This window comes from Sinohyriopsis cumingii, chromosome 2 (genome assembly GCF_028554795.1).
Source record: "Sinohyriopsis cumingii isolate HCF-2022 chromosome 2, ASM2855479v2, whole genome shotgun sequence".
Lineage (NCBI taxonomy): Eukaryota > Metazoa > Mollusca > Bivalvia > Unionida > Unionidae > Sinohyriopsis > Sinohyriopsis cumingii.
In genome coordinates, this window is record NC_142962.1 from 99,311,048 (window position 1) to 99,331,775 (window position 20,728).

The following is a 20,728-nucleotide window of genomic DNA, read 5'->3' on the forward strand; positions in this document are numbered from 1 at the left end:
GTCTGCGGCATGATGCCCCAGTGCTAGACATCACTGTAAACTGCCACACTGGGTGGGACATCATACTACATGTCTGCGGCATGATGCCCCAGTGCTAGACATCACTGTAAACTGCCACACTGCAGACATCGTAGCGATATGACTGATTTTTTTTTTATCGCTACCTTAAAAATCCTAATCACACACACACACACAACCACAGAGTCTTCGACGTTTGATGCTAATTTCCGAACGCGAATGAAACGCGGTTTTGATTCAGTTTTTTGTTCTAGTTCACATCCGTTTTCGAGTCTGGTGCCGATATGTTTGTATACCGAATTTGGATGTTTCTTTTAGTTCCTTTGATTCCAATGGACATTATTTTTTTAATATTTGCTCACTCACGAGATTTCCCAGTACGCCAATTTGATGGTACACTGCTATTTATTTCGTAAAGCTGCTTAAGATGAGTAATGTACCGTTTGTACTGAACACCACCGGACACAGAACAAGGACACTTTTCCGTTTATTCAAACAAACGCAAATGGCAATTGATGGAATGATGTTGACAGTTTATTTTCCAAAGCCTGTTTTTGACCAAAAAAATTATAGCCATCCTGAATGCCATTTTCGCTTGCATTACGCTTGTTGCCTGCATAAACTTAATCTGTTATAAGATCTGTAATAAATCTTGCACTTCAGTTCAAAAGTCCCAACAAGTTTTCCCACGTCAGCAGGATTTTCGGGCTCTCGAGGATCAACCAGCGTTTTAACCTTGACTTCACCAAGTCTAATACCATCCTCAGACAATACACTGTCCCATAAACAATGTACAAAATATTCAGTTTACACATGTCTCGGTTCAGCTTCAGCTAGATCTCACTCACAACCTGCACACTATTTTCTAGGTTTTATATCAGATTTCTATTTGATGGTATGCCAATTTCACATCGGTTTTAATGAAAATTTTATTTTGATTGAAATATTGGAATAGTTCGTTCATCGTGGTATTGGGTAGCGTTTTCGGAGAACGGCTAAGTTCGGTCGCCTCATGTTCACGCGTAATCGGATATCAGTTTTACACTTTGGTACAACCACCACCAGTGAAACCGATTTGCTCGGCTGATTCACATTTTCGATAAAATCTAGCTCCCAAATCTGACTGACACGTAAGTGATATGGAATTATTCTTATTCGTTGTGCAATTGGTTGCATTTCAGTTTCGATCGGAATTTTCAACAAAAAATCTTTTCGACTTCCATGACCCTTAAAAAGACAATCTGGGTATTCCACAAAACGTTAGGTGTATATTTCATTGTGGTTTGTTCAACTCGCAGTTTCACCTTAATGATTAATGGGTCTAGTTTCAACACTCTCAGCTGTATAGCTATTTCTTTTCCTATGAGAGTTTGACCGTACCCTTATAAGTTATCAAACTCTGTTTTCTCGAGTATGCATTTTCCAAACCAAATTCCTGCTGCAGATGTTCCAGGGACTACTAATCACTTTGTACTACCATACCGATAGTTTCTCTGTGAATCGTTTGGATTGATATTTCACTTTCTTAATTTTTGGATTATCTCACTGTCGTTTGTCGATAAAATTGCAGGCATCGGAGTCAATAATCAATAGAAATAGCAGCACCACCAACCTTTACTGTTACTGCACATGTCCCTGGCTCCGATCCACTACTTGATAAGCCAAAGGCTTACGCGCTTTCCTAATATTCTGTGGCTTTCATTGTCATTTGTCTAACCTTATTTGCATCTAGTCACATTTAGTAGCGTTTCTCAAATGTCCAATTCCATGAATTTTTTGGCACATCTTCCTTTCACAGGGCACCTGGGATCCCTTGTTATATGTTCATCCAAGCCACATCATTAACCTGTTCAGCGATTTCAATTAATTTATCGTTTTCCGTTTTGCGATTTAGACATTCTTTTGTTCTCGCAGAGTTAATGTTGATATCACCTCTTCAATCGAACGTGCCTGCCTTCTGATTCTTCAAATACCCGTGCAATGTCTTTTAGCTGCAATAACGCAAGATCACACCCTTTCTCCATAAGCTCCCATCGCAGATCGTGGGATAGGCATTTTTTATTTAGTTAGTTGCTAATTGACTCATCGATTGTCTTACCATCTCCAGATTCAGTGGTCTCATCTTTCTAATTTAATCTCGTTCTAAATTGATGGACAGCCTCATTCAACGCCTGAGTGTTACGACATGCTTGATTGCAAACTGAAATACGTCTCTAAGTAGTTAGAGCAAATGCCTCGGATGCGGGAGGTCGTGGGTTCGATCCCCGGACGAATCATACCAAAGACTGATAAAAATGGTACAAAAGCTGTCTTGCTTGGCACTCAGCATTAAGAGGACAGTGTTAGGACTGGTCGACCTAGTGTCAGGATAATGTGACTAGGTGAGACATCATACTACATGTCTGCGGCATGATGCCCCAGTGCTTAGACATCACTATAAACTGCCACAATGCAGACATCGTAGCGACATGATTGACAAATTGTTAAAGCTACGTTAAAAATCCAAATCACACACACACACAGAGGCGCGCGCGCGTCTCTAGAGCACTGGATGCTTTAATGAAGCTATTGTCACCATCTTACTTCTCCCGCCCCGCATGAAGCAGATGTCATGGACACTCATTCCTGCCATGTGGAGTAATGCTGTTGTTGTTTTCTCGAGTGTGTGTGTGTGTACTTTCCTTTAAATCTGCATGCCGTTCAAAATCTTGCAAACAACGTTCCATCTTGCTGCAATACAGTCAATATCGACGCAATAAAATGAAGGAATCATGTTCAAAACCATCAACGAAATAGCAGCCATTCTGCTGCATAATGTTTGTGTATCTTCCTTGCCAAAACGTAGTGTTTATGATCCAGTGTAGTTAGAGATTAAACTAGATTTCACGAATACATCACATAACACACGATTGATAGAAACAAAGTTTATTTTATCGCTTACAGTGCTTGCGTATACGGGGAGTAAATATCTTATGGCACGATGAGACTTGCACTTTACTTTATATTAAACTGGTAAATACCTTGGGAGCAACCATTATTTACACATTGCTAATACCGCAACAAACATCAGCAAATCTAGTCACGCATCCAGTTTCTGGTGGACATATCCAATTCAAATAGTACAACTCAGTCATCCCTATTTTCCAAGGCAACAGTACACTGAAAAATCGTTATACACCCCTTTCTAAATCACCAGCCAAACTGGTTTGTGGAAAAGTGACTTTATAGTTATAGTCTTTTTATTTAGTTTCCATAAATTATTAACCTCCAAAAAAGGAATATGTGTACACTCAATTTTGACTAAGTACCGAGTGTTAGGGTCCGACTATTTACTGATCAGACAGAGATATTGTGCTTTTCCTTTATCTCAAGAAACAAATTCCAACTTAATAGGACATGATTTCAATTTTACATAAATCAAAGCAAGAGTACCATTTCTTAAGCGATTGAGGGTCGCATTTTTCCCCAAAAGTTTAAAGTCGTCGGAAAAGTAAATAGTCGGTCCCTGACATTACTGTTATTTCGCTTAAGCAACATTATTATAATGCTGGTGGTTATGACGATGATAATAAGGATGACAGCAAAATCAATTTGTAATTATGTTGTGTTGATTACTCTGTCGACTCGTCCTTCAATATTCTCGTTACGTCGTGGTGATGTTTACTAGTCTCTATATATAGAGGATCTCAGATGAGTAATGATGTAATATTGAATTTATGAAACGAGTTGAATAATGTCAAACTTTTGCGAGCCTTGTCGGGGTGGATGGGCGTAAACAAATTTATTTTTGAGTCGTGTTTGCATCACATATACACTAAGCAAAGATCAGCTGCGGTTGGATAAAGTTCTGTCAGTTAAAAGACCCATTTGTGTCCAAATTCTTCTGTGAATAGATGTGAGTTTATTTACTTCTGTAAGCTAACATTTAAACCACGCTTGTATATACGGTGGATTCTACATCTATGTTACAGATATACCGACCCTCCCCCACCCCGCCATCAAATAAGCAATACCCTTAGTTTTCCTTCTTGTTGTTCTTCTCTTGTTCTTACGCCATTTTTCTCATTATGATATTGTTATACATGACATACCAAACCCCTTTGAGGGTAACATATCTATATTCAGACAACCGAAATAATTTTTCCTCAATTTCCTTTCGCGAATATTCATTCAAAACAAAACATTCCAGAAGGCGGGGTTAAAAATGTTTTCCCACGATCCCAGCCAATCATTAAAGAGGATACTGCACAATAATTTCATGGGCTTATTTGGACCAATCAGAATCACATAAAGTGATATTTTAACATGTGGTAATATCAAAAATATGAAACTGCACATACTATAAGAAAACTTTACCTACTATGAGATAAATACAGTCTTGCACCTCTGGGGTATACACGGATGTAACACGATGACGTCATGGCATCTTCTCCTAAAGCACCCATACTCTATTTTATCTTCACCCATTTCTAGACTGGTTAAAATTTTCCTGACCATTAGTACCGTGAGTCCTAAACAACTTGTCAATTGTTGTTGAGTTTAATTATAGTAGCGTTCGCACAATTGTGCATGTGCCACTTTTTTCTGACTGCACCGCAGCCTGCTAGTTGTTCCTGGGGGAAGGGGATGGTGCCACCTCCCCCAGGCTTTTATGGATTCAAGGAACCCTGATAGTTTGGCCTCAATCTGTGGGTCCATAAAGGTCCCTACAGTTGAATGGTTGGCTGTCATTAGTGGGAAGGAGAGCTCGGGAACGGTCCTGCTTGCTTTACATCGCTGGTTTCTTGTTGCATTTGTCTGGTTTTTTTATATTTTTTTTTTTGTTTTTTTTTATTTTTTTTCGAGATTTTTTTTTTATGTTCTTCAAAATGTTCTAAAAGGAGGGGGGATGTTCTATGCTGTTTATAGAGGTTCTTAGTAGATATCATGTATGAAGAGAGATTTTCAAGGTTATTATGGGATTACTAGTCGAGGTGTTTAGGGTGTGTTTCCTACTTTATGTTATTTATAAGTTTTTAGATATTACCTCTTTAAGTTATTTATTAATTGATGTTTTTAGAGATTGAATGTTATTTATACTTTATTTAGCAAGAGACCGGAGTCCTAGCCGATTACACGGTTCGTTAAGGACATCTAGGACAGGAATCCTAGCTGATTACTCGGTTCGTTAAGGACATCTAGGACATCCGATTTTGCGGTTTCCTTATTTTTTTATAGGTGCTTCGTAAGTGAATTATTTATTAATACTTTTATAAAATTGAATGATATGTTATGGTTTTTTATGTGGTGGCTTCTAAATTTATTTAACTAGTTACTGGGTCTTTTGGTTTTGTGGGGATAGTAATTATATTTTATTCCTAAGTCCTGCTGAGTCTATGAATTGATTTATATTTTTATATGCTGATTGTTTATTTTTATTAGAGTCCATAAGTAACTCTGGGTATGTGTGTGGTGATCCAATCTCTTTTTGGTTTTTGATAAATATTTTCCGAGCGGGTTGATATTTTTTGCATATATTGAATACGTGACAACTTGTCAAGGAAAATAGTGACGATATAGGAATTGCAACATAGTTTTATCACTGTCTCGACGTTCACTGCGTATTCCCATCTCAAATAGGAGTAATCCGTATTACGTTACGCGGTCAGTAGAATAACCATTTAGATGCTTTACTGGTGAGCAAAAGAAACAAATAAACAGTGTGTACCGCATAACTAATTACTATTATTTACCGAGAACATGATTTTATTTTACTGCTCAAAACTGGTGGACAAATCATCTGAAGCTTACATTTCAAATTTTCAATCATTGATATCGAAAATTTTAATAAAATATTTCCGAGCATTATTATCACTGTCATAATTACATCAATAACACCAGTCTCTGTCTCCGTCTGAATATGCACTGAGATATTATATAAGTACTTCGGATATTGACACGTGACCCAATGAAAAAGTCATCATATTTCATTGGGTCCTGATCAAGGCAACACTGTGGCCATTTTACTCCCATAAAGGGTCTGAGAGAACTGTCTTTGTCTACCAAGTATTGTGTAGTGGCAGTCTTTTGTTTCGTCTTGACATTAATTACGCTTTTAACATCCGAGGCTTTCTCCATCTAAGGCGGCGATGATTTGTCTGGTAGCTATTCTGAATATTGACCTCTGCATCACCTTTCCTATAACAATAAAACTCAGATATCACAAGCTTTACCTGATACAGATTTTCATTGGCTGATACTGATGCAGTCGTTTCTTGTTGCTTTAAATAAACCATTTTTTTCTGCCTTAATTTCAAGTACGTATGCCCGTAACATCAGCATAATGCTACTTTGCTTATTTACTTTAAGATAAAAATTGCATCACATGAATTAAAAATAAGGAAATTTCGGGGTGGATGGGTGTTGCCCTAAAGAAAATATTCCTTATCACGTGTTTTGCAAATATTTGCACACATTACAAGAAGTATTTTTAGAACATTCTAAATATTACAGCGCTGCACCCAAAAAAGTTATTTTTTAATGAATAGAAAGTCAGTGCATCCCTACACAGTACATCCCATGCATATTTTCACAGGTCGGGTATATCATTTATAACTGGTAAACTCCACTTCTAACCGCATTACGGATTTAAAAATGTCAGCCCCTCTAACGAATCTTTGATAACATAGTTTAGTCAAAAATCATATGGATCTAAATCAGGACTGCATGTAGGATATGGCAAGTTTTGGTTGCTGTGCTCTTTCTGGACGTCTGTCGACGGAGGTTTTATGCACCAGTGCGTTGTCATGCAGTAGATGGTACCCGTGCGGGGAAGGGTGGTTTGGTATTGTGCCACAACGTTTGCCAGTACTTTAGTGGCATAAACAACGTCCACTAGAGACACTAACAGAGTCAGACACAGGTACCTGAATGATCGGACCGGGTATCTGGACTACCGGACCTTTCTGCAACGAAAACAAAAATGTGTATTAAACTCTCCAGACAGTCCTACAACGTCAATCGATTTCTGGTATCTGTTCGTTTTATCCCATCCAAACTTTTTTTCTTTCTTCATGAGTCGGGTTCCAAAAAGTAAATACCTGATTCATCCCCTGTGACAATCTCATTCAAACGTCTCTTTTCACTCTTTTCATATTTTCAGTGGAATATATTTTGATCCAACGTCAATAAACGCGGGGCCCATATTGCACAAACCTTTCTGAGCCTCAAACAAAAGGTGATGCTCGTGAAAATAGAATATATCTCCCACGATGTATCGAGCAGATTCATCAAGTGTCTCATCCAGAGAAGCGGCTTACTATGAGGCGCCGTAGCGGACACAAGCTGGTCCAGTGAGAAAGTTGCGACTGAAATTTCGATGTCGTATGTCGAGAAATCCAATATCACGTGTTGGATCAAATTGCATGTCCTTAAAATTCCGTTTTTTAGATCGAGATTTTAGATTTTATATGTTGAATTATTCAGTGGTGGTTTAAAGTTTTATTTCCTATGTCAATGTTTTACACTTTATATTTTGAATTACACCGCGGTGGTTGAAAATTCAATATCATATGTCGAGAATATCTAATTCACACGTTGTATGTAACTGTTTGTGATGAAAGTTCCATTTCATATGGCGAGTATTTAGATTTCATCTGTTGAATTTCACAGCAATGAGAAGCAGCCTCCTTGTTTAAAAATAACTAGGTCCGTTCACGAGAGCGACCTCTAAAGAAGAAATTCATAATAATTCTCGACCTGTGAATGGTAAGTTTCAAGCTGTAACTGCATGAAATGTAATGAAATGTAATGGCGCCTCATGATTGAATACACGAATGATGTATCTTAATACTCGATAGTATTTTGAATTGTTCAAGTGGACATCCAACACATCGTTTCACCATATATGAATAACAATTCTGACAAGCAGAGTAAAATGTCCAATCACCACTGTGTAATTCAACAGATACAATCTAAAAACTTAACATACGAAATGGAACTTTCAGCACAATCAATCTGATTCAACATGTTAAATTGAAACTCTCGACATATGACATTAAAATTTCAACAACCGCCGTGTAATTCAGAAGATACAATCTAAAAAAATCGACATTGGACATCGAATTTTCAACCAGCGCTGTGTAATTCAACAGATGAAATCTAAATACTCAACATATGAAATGGAACTTTCAACCAATACGTAAATGAGGAATTCTCGACGTATGATACTGAAATTTCAACCACCGCCGTGTAATTCAAACGACGCAATCCACAACCTCGACGTAGAAAGACAACTTTCAACCACTACTGTTTAATTCATCAGATACAAATCTAAAATCTCGACCTAGAAAATGGAACTTTAAGGATGAGCATTTTTGAGACAACGCGTGAAATTGGAACTCTGGACATACGACATTAAAATTTCAACGGCAACGTTCTGATTGGACCAGCTTTTGTCCGCTACGGCGCCTCATAGCTTACCTCTCACCAAGTGCAGACAGCCAGCTTTCAGAACGTGGGTCACACACATTACATGGATTCCCGACCATCTTTGAAACGACGAAGCCACCTCAACATTGTAGGATTTTACAGCGGGTTATTACAACAGTAAATTTCATCCATGTCGATATCGATGTACGTCAGAGAGTAACCACACAGCGTTCGGATTTTGCAATATGCTCTTTGCTCAGTAGCAGAATTGTTCTCCTAGTCCAACATTTTTACGTCACTGTCATTTGCCTATGTTATGTCATACGCATATATTAGTAGGTGTCTGATGTCTGGTGTGTTGTTTTTACAGCTCATTTCATAGAACGTTATTTTGTATATCGATCTGCAATAAATTTACTGACATATTCTCAGAAACAAAGCAGTCACGAGAAAATATTTAGAACCTTTCAAATACCCATCGAATTTACAAATTGACTGCAGTATGATTAACTAATCGGATAGGATGTATTGTTGTATGTCTGTCAGTGTGAATAGAAGTTGTTATTGTTTTGGGCTAAACACAAATTTTTCAGCACATGGTAGGCTATACATGGCGGCCAGTATTAATGGTGGTGGAAGAACCCAGGGAAAACCCGGTAAGAACCATCGACCACGCGAAGCTACTGGCAAGCTTTCACACATACCCATATTGGCAGAGTCTGTGACTATAACCCATCCAGGGAGGTGAGATGGCGCTTTAGACCACTCGGCCACACAGGTAAAGATATTTTTTTTAAAAAGCCATGCAGAAGTTAAGCCCTCTCAGATAACGTAAACATGCAATGCTACAAGATAACAGACATAAAACAAAGATGGAGTCTTTTTCAGAAACGGGAGTATCCCCAGGGTAGTTTTAGTTTTTATTTCATTGGACTTGATACCAGCGTGACTGGGCAACCAGCAGTATATGATGATTTTTTCTAGAGTGTATTATCAAATCATGTTTACGTTACATTTTGAATATTATCGAGTTGTCAATTTAAGGCTTTCAGTGTGGAAAGAGAATCCAAAAAGATGATGACATTTTTTTTTTCTTGAAAAGTTGCTAGAAAGAAATGGAAATCCCAACACGTTCTAAAATTATAATTATCACAAAAGGATTGGCATATCTGTATTAGTAATAATGGCAGAAGATCGAAAATGAGCCGACTTGTATAATTAACTGATTGCGAATAATTCTGCTCTGACGTCACCTCTTTGCAAACAAGATTTCTATCGTAGTTTTAAAAAGTAGACTTTTATATTAAAACACTCTGTCAGAAATATCGACTTGATCAAGATCGCAATTTTGACTATATATATTTGCATTAGAATTGGAAATAAATCAAGTCCTCTTTAATTTCACCTACGTTATAATATATTCATTCCTGTGATCAGTAATTCAATTTCCTTTGAAAATGATTTGCAATTCACAATGGCTATGTTTAGCATACAAATGGTAGGCATATACAATATCAAAGCTTTCAAAATGGAGTCGACATGTGTAAATGTAAATGTAATCAAATATTTTGTTCAAATTTAGCTTCTTAAAAGTTAGAAATCCATCTGAACAAAATATAATGACAACATTTTCATCTATTTCCAATATATTCACGAATTCAGTATTGTTTTCGCCACAAAAAAAAATATCGTTTTCTTTCCTTTTCATTCTTTTCTGTAAACGAAAAATCTTAACTATGGCTTCCGAACGCTGCAATTTGTGCCCTACGTTTTTTACGACTCTATGTCTATAAAAGAAAGAAGTGAAGCCAACAAGTTTAGTAAAATAAACAATTTTTTTCTATTCAATACAAAGTGAAAATTATAAGACACTTGCAGTATTGTGAATTAAATCCCAAATAATCCTGAATGTCCTATCGCAGGTCCAAAAATAATAGAATGTTCCAAATGAATTCCAACAGTCTTGAATGTTCTGATGTACGAAAATGATGCAATCCAGAATTCTTTGAATAAGCTGACAATGATTCCAAAGTAATGTCTTAATACAAAGTCAATGTGCAATATGTAATTCCAATGAATAATTTAAATAACTAATTTCTCTCAATAATATATGGACACAACTGTTAAGGATTCCAACAAACAGGCATGACTTATTGGTTTACCAGGTCCCTATATATACAGAAATTCACTTGACATATCCCCTCCAACAAGGTGAAGACTTTCTAACAGAAAAACGGACTGACCTTTAACTCTTGCTAAATAAACATGTTACTGACAATTTACAATCATGGATAAAAGTTATATATGTACACATATTGTTTACAAATCACAATTATCTTACAGTACAATCTACAAGCATAGAGTTAAGCCCATACTAAAGATATACATAACAGATTCAGACCGATTTTTTATATTAATGCTCTTTTTGTTTCTGGATTTTTTCGGAGAGGGGGTATTCATTTTATTATTTCCACGCCATCTAACATGCAGGGGGATATAGCGTTTCGTCCGTTCGTTCGTTCGTGTATTCCTTTGTTACTTCGTTATTTGCGTTCGTACCATTTTCAATGTTTTTCACCCCATTTCACTTAAACGTATATAGTTGCGTCTCATGATGAGTAGCTCGAGTACTGTGAACTAACTTTCACCCCTTAGTGAATTGGCACTTTGTCTTTTCGTCCATTAATTCGTTATACCCTCCCTATTGTGGATTATTTGGCATAGACTCATCAGGTTTGTTTATTGACTCATCAGCCTATTGTTATTTGACTCATCAGGCTATGCGTATTGACTCATCAAGCTTTGTGTATTGGTGCATTTGAATGAACATAACACGATAACATCAAGATTACGTAACCAGGAACACATTTTCCTAACTAAATTAGTTAAGTACTTTCAGCTGTTAGTTCTTACATCCGTGAATTAAATGCTTTGCTCATTTATTAACGCAAAGGATACAGCAATAGTTTATTTTATGTCAAAAACAAAATTTGACACTTACAGAATTTTCCAATATATTTACTTTATTAACTAAGGGGATATTCCATGGAGAATAAAAAAGTAATTGAGGGAAGTTGGGAATATTAGACTTGACACTTATGATAGTTTCATTTAAAAGACAAAACGTCTATAATTTGTATATACCAGTCTTATTCAAAAAACGTTAATTTTAAAAATACTTTCCGTTCTGTCTGATATATATTTATAATTCTCTATAATTAATCATATATATATATATATATATATATATATATATATATATATATATATATATATATATATATATATATATATATATATATATATATATATATATATATATATATATATATATATATATATATTTCCAGTAGGAATCCGGAATGACTGTGTAGATAGATGAGAATTAATTGATGGGTCATGATGCGAGTGTGTCTGCTACACACGAGTGCATATAACACCGACTTAGTGGCATCATGTTTTAGTGATTTGTGTTTAGTCGGGATGGAATATGGACTGGTGTATGCAGGCAAGGCGATGGTGCCGTTTACCTACGGGCCTGGGGTCGAATCTCCGTAGAGTGCAAATTAAAAATTCTCTAACCTGTATGATAGTATTATTTGTATTAAATATAAATATTAAATGTGCCTACTATTATCAAGTACTCTCCTATAGAATAAAAGGATAGCACTTTCCTTTTGTCTGGTGTGTATTCATAATTCTCTCTCTCTCTCTCTCTCTCTCTCTCTCTCTCTCTCTCTCTCTATATATATATATATATATATATATATATATATATATATATATATATATATATATATATATATATATATATATATATATATATATACATATATATATATATATATATATATATATATATATATATATATATATATATATATATATATATATATATATATATATATATATATATATATATATATATACTGACCATTCCCTTTGCTTCGGATGCTAACAGTAAGTGTATTTCTTGCCAGATTGGAAATTTGTATATTGATCAGTAAGATCTTATTTGTAAAACAAACACTTTTCTTAAATGACCCATTCCTCTACTTCACTCATACACCTAAATCTAAAGTTTTATTTGAACATTTCTTCTCCAAAACATATATTACTAGGCTTAATATTTGAAAAAAGCTGAAATATTCATCAGAAACAGTCCGAGGGATAATACATTTCCTAAATTAAAGTAGATAAAATACAGGAAAACCTACTCATAAGAACAACTGACTTAGACAACTGCGCATAATGGATAGGATATTATAATACCAACTGATTATTCATTCCTTTATCATTTTTGAACTAGCGCACGCCTGTTTATGACGGACAGAAGTTAGTACCAAAGTTTTCAGCAATATGTCTTTTAAAATTTGCACAGAGAAAATAATACGTGTAACCTTCACACTTTTGTTCGCATTTAGTATTTTTTGATAGAGGGAGACATCAATGAAGCTTTCTTAATAGTTTAACGTTGACCTATATCTCAGGTTACTGGCACAAGGGTCAAGACATATAGGAGTTCACATGTATTGTGCATTTTGAAACTGTAAAGTGGGATTTAATTTTTCTTAACTTCTGTCATTAAAGTAAGTGTTGCATCGAATTTAAAAAAAATACGTATATTTTTCAAAACTGTTGGCGCTACCTTCAACCTCCACCTGGACCAGAGCCTTGTTTTTGCCCATTTTGGGTCCTGATACACATCACAATTCATTGATGATTAGCTTTAATAGTTCACGAAATTGACCAGTCACACGGGATAGAGGTTATGACGTATATCAGAGCCCAAAAGAGTAAAAAGGGAGCAAACAGAGTACTACTACTCATACTGTATGTAACCAATGGATGATTAGCGTTAATAATCCACGAACATAAAAATTATTTAACTCTATTGTTATTGTTTGTAAATCTGCAACCGAACGATTCCGTATCTGTGCCCGGAGTTGTCGGTGATTTTCCATTTCCGCCAGCATAATCTCGAACTCTACCATGCTAATTATGTTTACCTCGATGGCCGCCGAATACAATTTAAGAGCCGTATTGAGACTACTTTGTGCCGCTAGAGGCAGTTTTGAATAGTCACATACTTGTGAATGTGACCTAATCGAAATTAAGTTTCTTGTACCACCAAACACAAAGCTTACTATCGATAAAACCCCGACAATAATTCCGACTAATTAAAATCAGATCTAAACTGTCCTACGTGAAGATCTGACAGAGACCGCTTAGGGGTCATGTTCTGGTGACCAATATTATTATCATAATCAGCCAATCAGATGAAATATTATTTCTTCGTGTTTGGGAGAATGAGCGGTATAGTTGAAGAGCATCAGTGTGTGCCTATCGATTTGGTTCACTTTCAAATTTCTGAAAGCTGCATTTCCATTGGCTAACACAAAGGTCACCAGAACATTATTCCTAAGAGGTCTCTATCAGATCTTCACCAAGGACAGTGTAGATCTGATTTTAATAAAATTGGGTACACTTACGATGTTCGTCGTTGCCGTGATTCCAGCCACAGCAAGGCCAACAGTTGCTGCTGCGGCAAAACCACAAACAGGATCTACCACCAAACACACGCATTTTTATATCACTATCAACGCGGTACTCTTGAGTATTTCATCTCGTAACGGTTTCTCTACTTAGATTATTTTTTCATGTCGGTAACATTTATGGTCAATTATAGTTTTTCTATTAATAATACAGTCGCGTAGTACAACTGCTTGACTGGTAGACCCAGTACGGACGCTTCACCTCCAAGCTTGTTACGCACAAGCACTTCTAGCAAATTGACGTTTTTCTTTTCTGGTACAGCTGTCATACAATTATAAAACACCACTACCTCAGGATTATTTAAATTTCCGTCGATTGTGCACTCTGGTGGTTTAGCGCCGTTTTTATTGAAAAACACGCCGATTACGCCAGTGCCATTGGCATTTAACGATCATCTTTGCCTAATAACTGTTACCCGAAGTAGTGCCTCCTTGTGGCATATCAGTCGAAATCTATCTCTTCTAAATTGAGTGAATGTAGGTGTAAAATATTCATCGTTGAACGTAACCGGGGTGAATACGTCGGTGAATACTACTTTGTCATTGTAGAAACAGTCTCGGAGTGATTATAACCTGTTACTGAATCAAACAATCTTGTATCTTGGCATCCGTCCGTCTACGGGAGACGATGGCGTAGCTCCAAAGTACGCTTTTGCTTATCCTTCTTTTTAGCTCTCTTTTCAGCTTGTTTTATTCTTCTCTTTTCCTCTGCGTTTTGAACTCCCTGCCTGACAGCTAGACGCCAGCTGGAACGGTTGTTTGCACAGCTCTCCCAGTCGTTGACATTGATGTTTGCTGTCTTCATATCCTTCTTGCAAACATCTTTGTAGCGCAGATGTGGTCGTCCAGTTGGTCGTGCACCTTCTGCTAACTCCCCATATAACAGGTTCTTGGGAATGCGACCTGGCTCCATTCTCTTGACATGGCCGAGCCAGCGAAGGCGCCTCTCGCTGAGTATGGAGAACATGCTGTTCATGTTGGCGCGTTCTAGAACCTCTGTGTTGGGTACTTGTCCTGCTACTGGATGTGCAGAATGCGACGCAGACATCTCAGGTGGAAGCTGTTGAATTTCCTCTCGTGTCTTGCATAGGTGGTCCATGTTTCGCTGCTGTAGAGAAGTGAGCTGAGCACGCACGCTTGGTAGACACGCAGTTTGGTCTTCTCTGTGAGGTTGGGGTTGTTCCAGACCCTCTGGTTAAGTCTGACCATCACTGCTGCTGCCTTGGCAATCCTGCCGCCCATCTCAGAATCAATGGAGAGTGAGCTGGAGATGTTAGACCCGAGGTATGTGAAGTTCTCGACAACTTCCAAATTGTACCCATCGATGGAGACAGAGGGAGGGGAGTCTGTGTCCTGTGCCACGACATTCGTTTTCTTCAAATTGATGGTCAGTCCAAATTCCTTACATGCATGGGAGAGGCGGCATACCGGCTGCTGAAGTCCATCTTCCGTGTGTGATGTCAAGGCTGCATCGTCGGCAAAGAGCAATTCACGGATGAGTACCTCTGTGACTTTAGTCTTAGCACGGAGACGGGCGATGTTGAACAGCTTGCCGTCAGCCCTGGTATGGATGTACACTCCCTCGCTGCAGTCCTTGAATGCGTACTGGAGAAGCATGGAGAAGAAGATGGCAAAGAGCGTCGGTGCAAGGACACAGCCTTGTTTGACTCCGCTAATGACTGGGAATGCTTCAGATATTGCGCCATTGAAGCACACTATGCTGTGCATGTTCTCGTGGAACGACATAATGACAGCAAGCAGACGTGGGGGGCAGCCGATCTTCTGCAGGAGTCTGAAGAGTCCACTCCGACTAACCATGTCAAACGCCTTCGTCAGGTCTATGAAGGCAATGTAGAGGGGCATCTGCTGCTCGCGACACTTCTCCTGCAGCTGACGTAGTGAGAAGATCATGTCTACAGTTGACCTGCCGGCTCGAAATCCACACTGGGACTCTGGGTAGACGCGGAAGGCTAGGATCTGCAAGCGCGTCAAGGTAACACGGGCGAAAGCCTTTCCGACGATGCTGAGGAGGGAGATGCCCCGATAGTTGTTGCAGTCGCTACGGTCTCCTTTGTTTTGTACAAAGTGACGATGTTGGCGTCACGCATGTCCTGTGGGATGTATCCCTGTTCCCAGCAAAGGCAGAGGAGTGTGTGTGTGACATTCCGCTCTTGAGGACTTCAGGCGGAATGTCGTCGCTTCCAGGAGCCTTCCCACAGGCAAGGCAATCGATGGCTTTTCCGAGCTCTTCCAGGGTGGGCTGTGTGTCTAGCTCCTCCATGACAAGCAGGTCTGGAATGGCGTCCAGGGCAGTTCCAGTGACATTGTTTTGGGTTGCATATAGTTCGAGATAGTGCTCAACCCATCGCTGCAGTTGTTTCCCCTGGTCTGTGATGACTTCACCCGTCTTGGACTTGAGGGGGGCGGTCTTGTAGCTGGGGGGGGGGGGGGGGCCTGTCGCCTTTTTGATACCCTCATACATTCCTCTTGTATCCCCGGTGTCAGCAGCTGTCTGTATACTGTTACAAAGGTTCAGCCAGTAGGTGTTGGCACAGAGGCGGGCGGTCTTCTGGGCGTTATTCCTTGCAATCCTGAGGGCTTGTAGTGTTCTGGGGCTAGGTGCAGCCTTGTATGCCAGGAGGGCTTTCCTCTTTGCCTCAGTCACGGGCTCCATCTCCTCCCAGTTTGCCTCATACCAGTCGACATTCTTTCGCTCCCTCTTCCCGTAAGCTGTGATGGCTGAATTGTACACAGAGTCACGGATATGGGACCACTTGGAGTCAATGGTGTCATCAGGTGTCACTTTGGTGAGGGCTTCCTTCAGTTTGCTGATGAACTGCTGTGTTTTCTCTGGGTTGCTTGCACAGCAGGTGTTGATGCGTGGGTGACCCTTCTTCTTGGCGTGGTGCAGCTTCTTGGGTAATATTCGCACCTTGCTGGCCACGAGGGAATGGTCCGTGTCACAATCGGCACTGTGGTAGCTGCGGGTAAGGAGGACACTGGCCAGTTCTGCACGCCTGGTGATGACGAGGTCTAGCTGGTGCCAGTGACATGAACGTGGGTGTCTCCACGACACCTGGTGGATTTCCTTGCATTTGAAGAAAGTGTTGGTCACACATAGGCTGTGGGAGCAGCACATCTCCAGCAGTCGCTGACCATTCTCGTTGATCTTGCCCCTTCCGTAAAAGCCGAGACAGGTGGACCAGGCCCCATGGTCAGCTCCCACTCTAGCATTGAAGTCTCCTAGTAAGTAAAGGCTTTCATTGTTGGGGATACTGGATATTGCCTGATCCAGAGCCTCATAAAACTTGTCTTTCTTCTCGTAGGTGGAGCAGAGGGTTTGGGGCGTACACACCGAAGATGTTGACCGGGCCTAAGGATGTTGACAGCCGGAGGGCAAGGATTCTCTCAGTACCTGACGATGGAGGTTCAATGAAGGCGATTAGCGTGTTCTTGACGGCAAAGCCTACACCATGCTGCCTAGGTTCATATAAGGGCTTCCCCTGCCAAAAGAATGTGTAATTGGCTTCCCTGATGGTGCCGCTGTCAGCCAGTCGGGTCTCCTGGAGGCAGGCAATGTCGATGTTCAGTCGGGAGAGTTCTCTGTCAATGACGGCAGTCTTCCGTGTATCGTCGATCTGCTGTAGGTCAGTGGTCAATCCAGGACACATGGTCCTGATGTTCCAGGTTGCAAAACGAAGAGTTGGAGTCTTTTTATTTCTTCTTTTAGTCTTTCCTGGTGCAGAGTTTTGTGGCCCACTTGTCGAGATGGTTCTCTAAGCTCCACGCACCCAGTGAAGCAGGCAGGCCATGTCGGGCAGCACCTTACTGACTGGGGGCTGCCCAGCTTGAGGCGGGCGGTAGCTGTCCAGTGAGACCTGGTGATCTCTCCCACCGTCAGAAGTAACCCCTGGCGCCAAGCTCTACGCCAATCGAGCTTTGACTTAGAACCGGTAAACTGCTACTTCTTGTGTTGTGCCGACGCCGTACGACGACGCTGGAGTGTCCTCTCCAGTGGAGCTATGAAGCCTGGGCAGGGTGGTATGGAGAATCAGCTGTTGTTCATGCAGCAGATCCCCCCTCTCCACGCAGCTGGTGTGCCCAAGGGAACGACGAATGCCGATACAGCTTGGCACCAACGGCGTCGCAGGAGTTGCCGGAATGACGTTGAAGTCAATGTCATACCGCCTTAGGGACTCCATCTCCGGATTTTCTGTCGGGGTTTACTCCCTTAGCCTTTCCCATGAGTGGGTATAGCCACAAGGCAGCAGAGGTTTGGAATCGGAGTTTTCCTTGTCCTAGATGAGCTACCATCCAAGGTTTACGAGTCCCATCTACCCGAAGCAACTGGTTTTAAGGCGCCAGTGGGCCGCCTTCACCCCTTCTCCTGTTAGTAGAAAACATGGTCTGCCGGGCTTCAAATCTAAGCCACACGCGAAGGCCAGGAGCTGGATTTTAGTTGACAGAGGCAGTAAGAGACGCAGGCTGTATGGGGCATTTTGGAGGATTGGGGCGCTTGTCTCCCACTCCCACCCCGGGCAATGTCAACCTTAGACCATGCGTTTTCACCTGCTAGTGCTAAAACAACTAGCCGACCTCGAGTTGGTTCCAACTAACGATTTTGTCTGGATGCTTTACAAAGTTATATTTCAGTGTATACAAGGGCATGGTAATATTGTTGTGACACAGATATTCGTCGACAAGTGGGATAAACATATCATCACTATTTAGCATCCGCTCTCAGTCGATCAAACACCCCGTCTGCAAATTCCGCAACCTAATTACAACGGTCAGAATCTATTATGCATGTAAAATGATAAAATCTAATCTGAAACAGAATCGCCAACGACGGTTAAGGAGCCGTGTGGATAGATGTGAAATGCTTTCAACCGACGTTTACCTTGATCCGCCAATGATACTGATGTTTATATGCACAAAGGAATTTGCCATCGCGACTAAATCAAGACTGTCTCTTTACAATTGCTGTTAACTGACTCCATCCACTATAATAACCGCATATGATAAATATATACGACCAGCCTCGTGCGCTCTTAAGATGTTAGATTTAGGTTTGTCAAAACCATTAAATTATCAAAATTAATTCGATCATTTGTTATGTTTCACGAATTATTTCTTCTTCTATGGTCAACAGTTTAAAAACATTCTGTAAATGAACTTACTATGCGTGGTAGTGCGAGCGCATGTGCATTTTATTCATGCACGTATTGTCTTACTGCAGTATTTGCTGTATTATAATCGTTTTTTGTTTTATAAATGCAACGGACATTTTCAGTGACTCAACCAGGTTCTTTGCGACAATGTCTTTCAACTTGACAATACTATCTTGATTGTCGACATCAAAAGTTTAAAATTTCCTATTTTTTGTCTTCAAAAATCACAAGCTCACCTGGATCGACGCCAACAACAACATAAGTAAAATCAGACAAATCCGCTCTGGTGGAAAACCTGTTCAGATCTGCATCAGCAACACGTCGTCGAGCTGAGTAATGTCCGTAAATGTTAATATACATTTGTATAATATTAAACGTATTTTAATGTGAAATCAATAAAAGTTTGCGGCGTTGGTCAACACTCAAGTTCACGCATTGCGTCAAGAACAAGATGACCACATAATCATCCATCCACACGTGGTTGTACTGGTATAGTCGAATACAACAAATAGATGTCGTCCGTATAGTGCGCTAGTGCCCTTCTTTAGATAATCAACAACTTCAACTGGTGGTGAGATTCCATACTAAATAAAAACGATGTTGAGTTGTCACCACATATGCAATGCCAGTTCCTGTTGACAAATCTAGGTGGATAATACCGGTTTTACGTGTGCGTGGCACCATTGATGAAAGTTCTTTTCGCACAAAGATACCAAGAAAATGTTTGACTGATTTTGTCATCGCGACTAAATCAAGACTGGTTAATGGACAGGTCAACGGCGTAATCGTCTGCGACCGGGTAATTGAACAACTCTGCCCGACAGTGTTCAGCGACTTGTTCTTTGTAACTGAAGCCTTTTCCTTTTTGTATACAACCGCCAATTGCCCTTTTCAAAGCCATCACAGATGCAGTTATGACAGCCCCTAATGCCTCAGCTTTTGCAACTGCTGATTTCACTGCTTTTAAAAACGCTGATATCGCTCAAGGGAATGGAAATATTCCACAGGTCTTTTGCGTTTGTATCACTTCAGAATTTGGATATTTGTAATGTCACTAAAGTATTGTTGTGGTTGGCCGTATTAAAATTAGCGAGGTTTGTTTGTCTCAACCACACGGGCACATTTGCAGTCAGTCTTGCCTTAGATATCTTCAATGAGACCCCTCAATCATTTTAATTGCGTTATGTTTTTCTCAGCGGATTTTCACCAAGACCGACGTTCAATTCTTGAAAGAACATTATTTAAACACATAACGCGTTTAATTATGGTTTGCCACAGGTGCATTAATTATCCGCATTCGGCCACTAACACCGTCCAACAACAGTCTAGTCAGAAAGATTTACAACATATCATCTGTAATGAACATCACCAGCTTGAAGTGAACCGACAGGTGTATGAAAATACAAACCAACAACGGATTGTCTGATCAACTGTAGATGCTCTAATGAAAAGTAATAAATCGGGTAGAACGTACGAAAATCATGTTGGGAGATCTTCAGACCAGTGTCGATGTTTTGACGCCGGTCCGTATACGACCACAGATTGTGATATGCACGCACAATATGATTGACACCC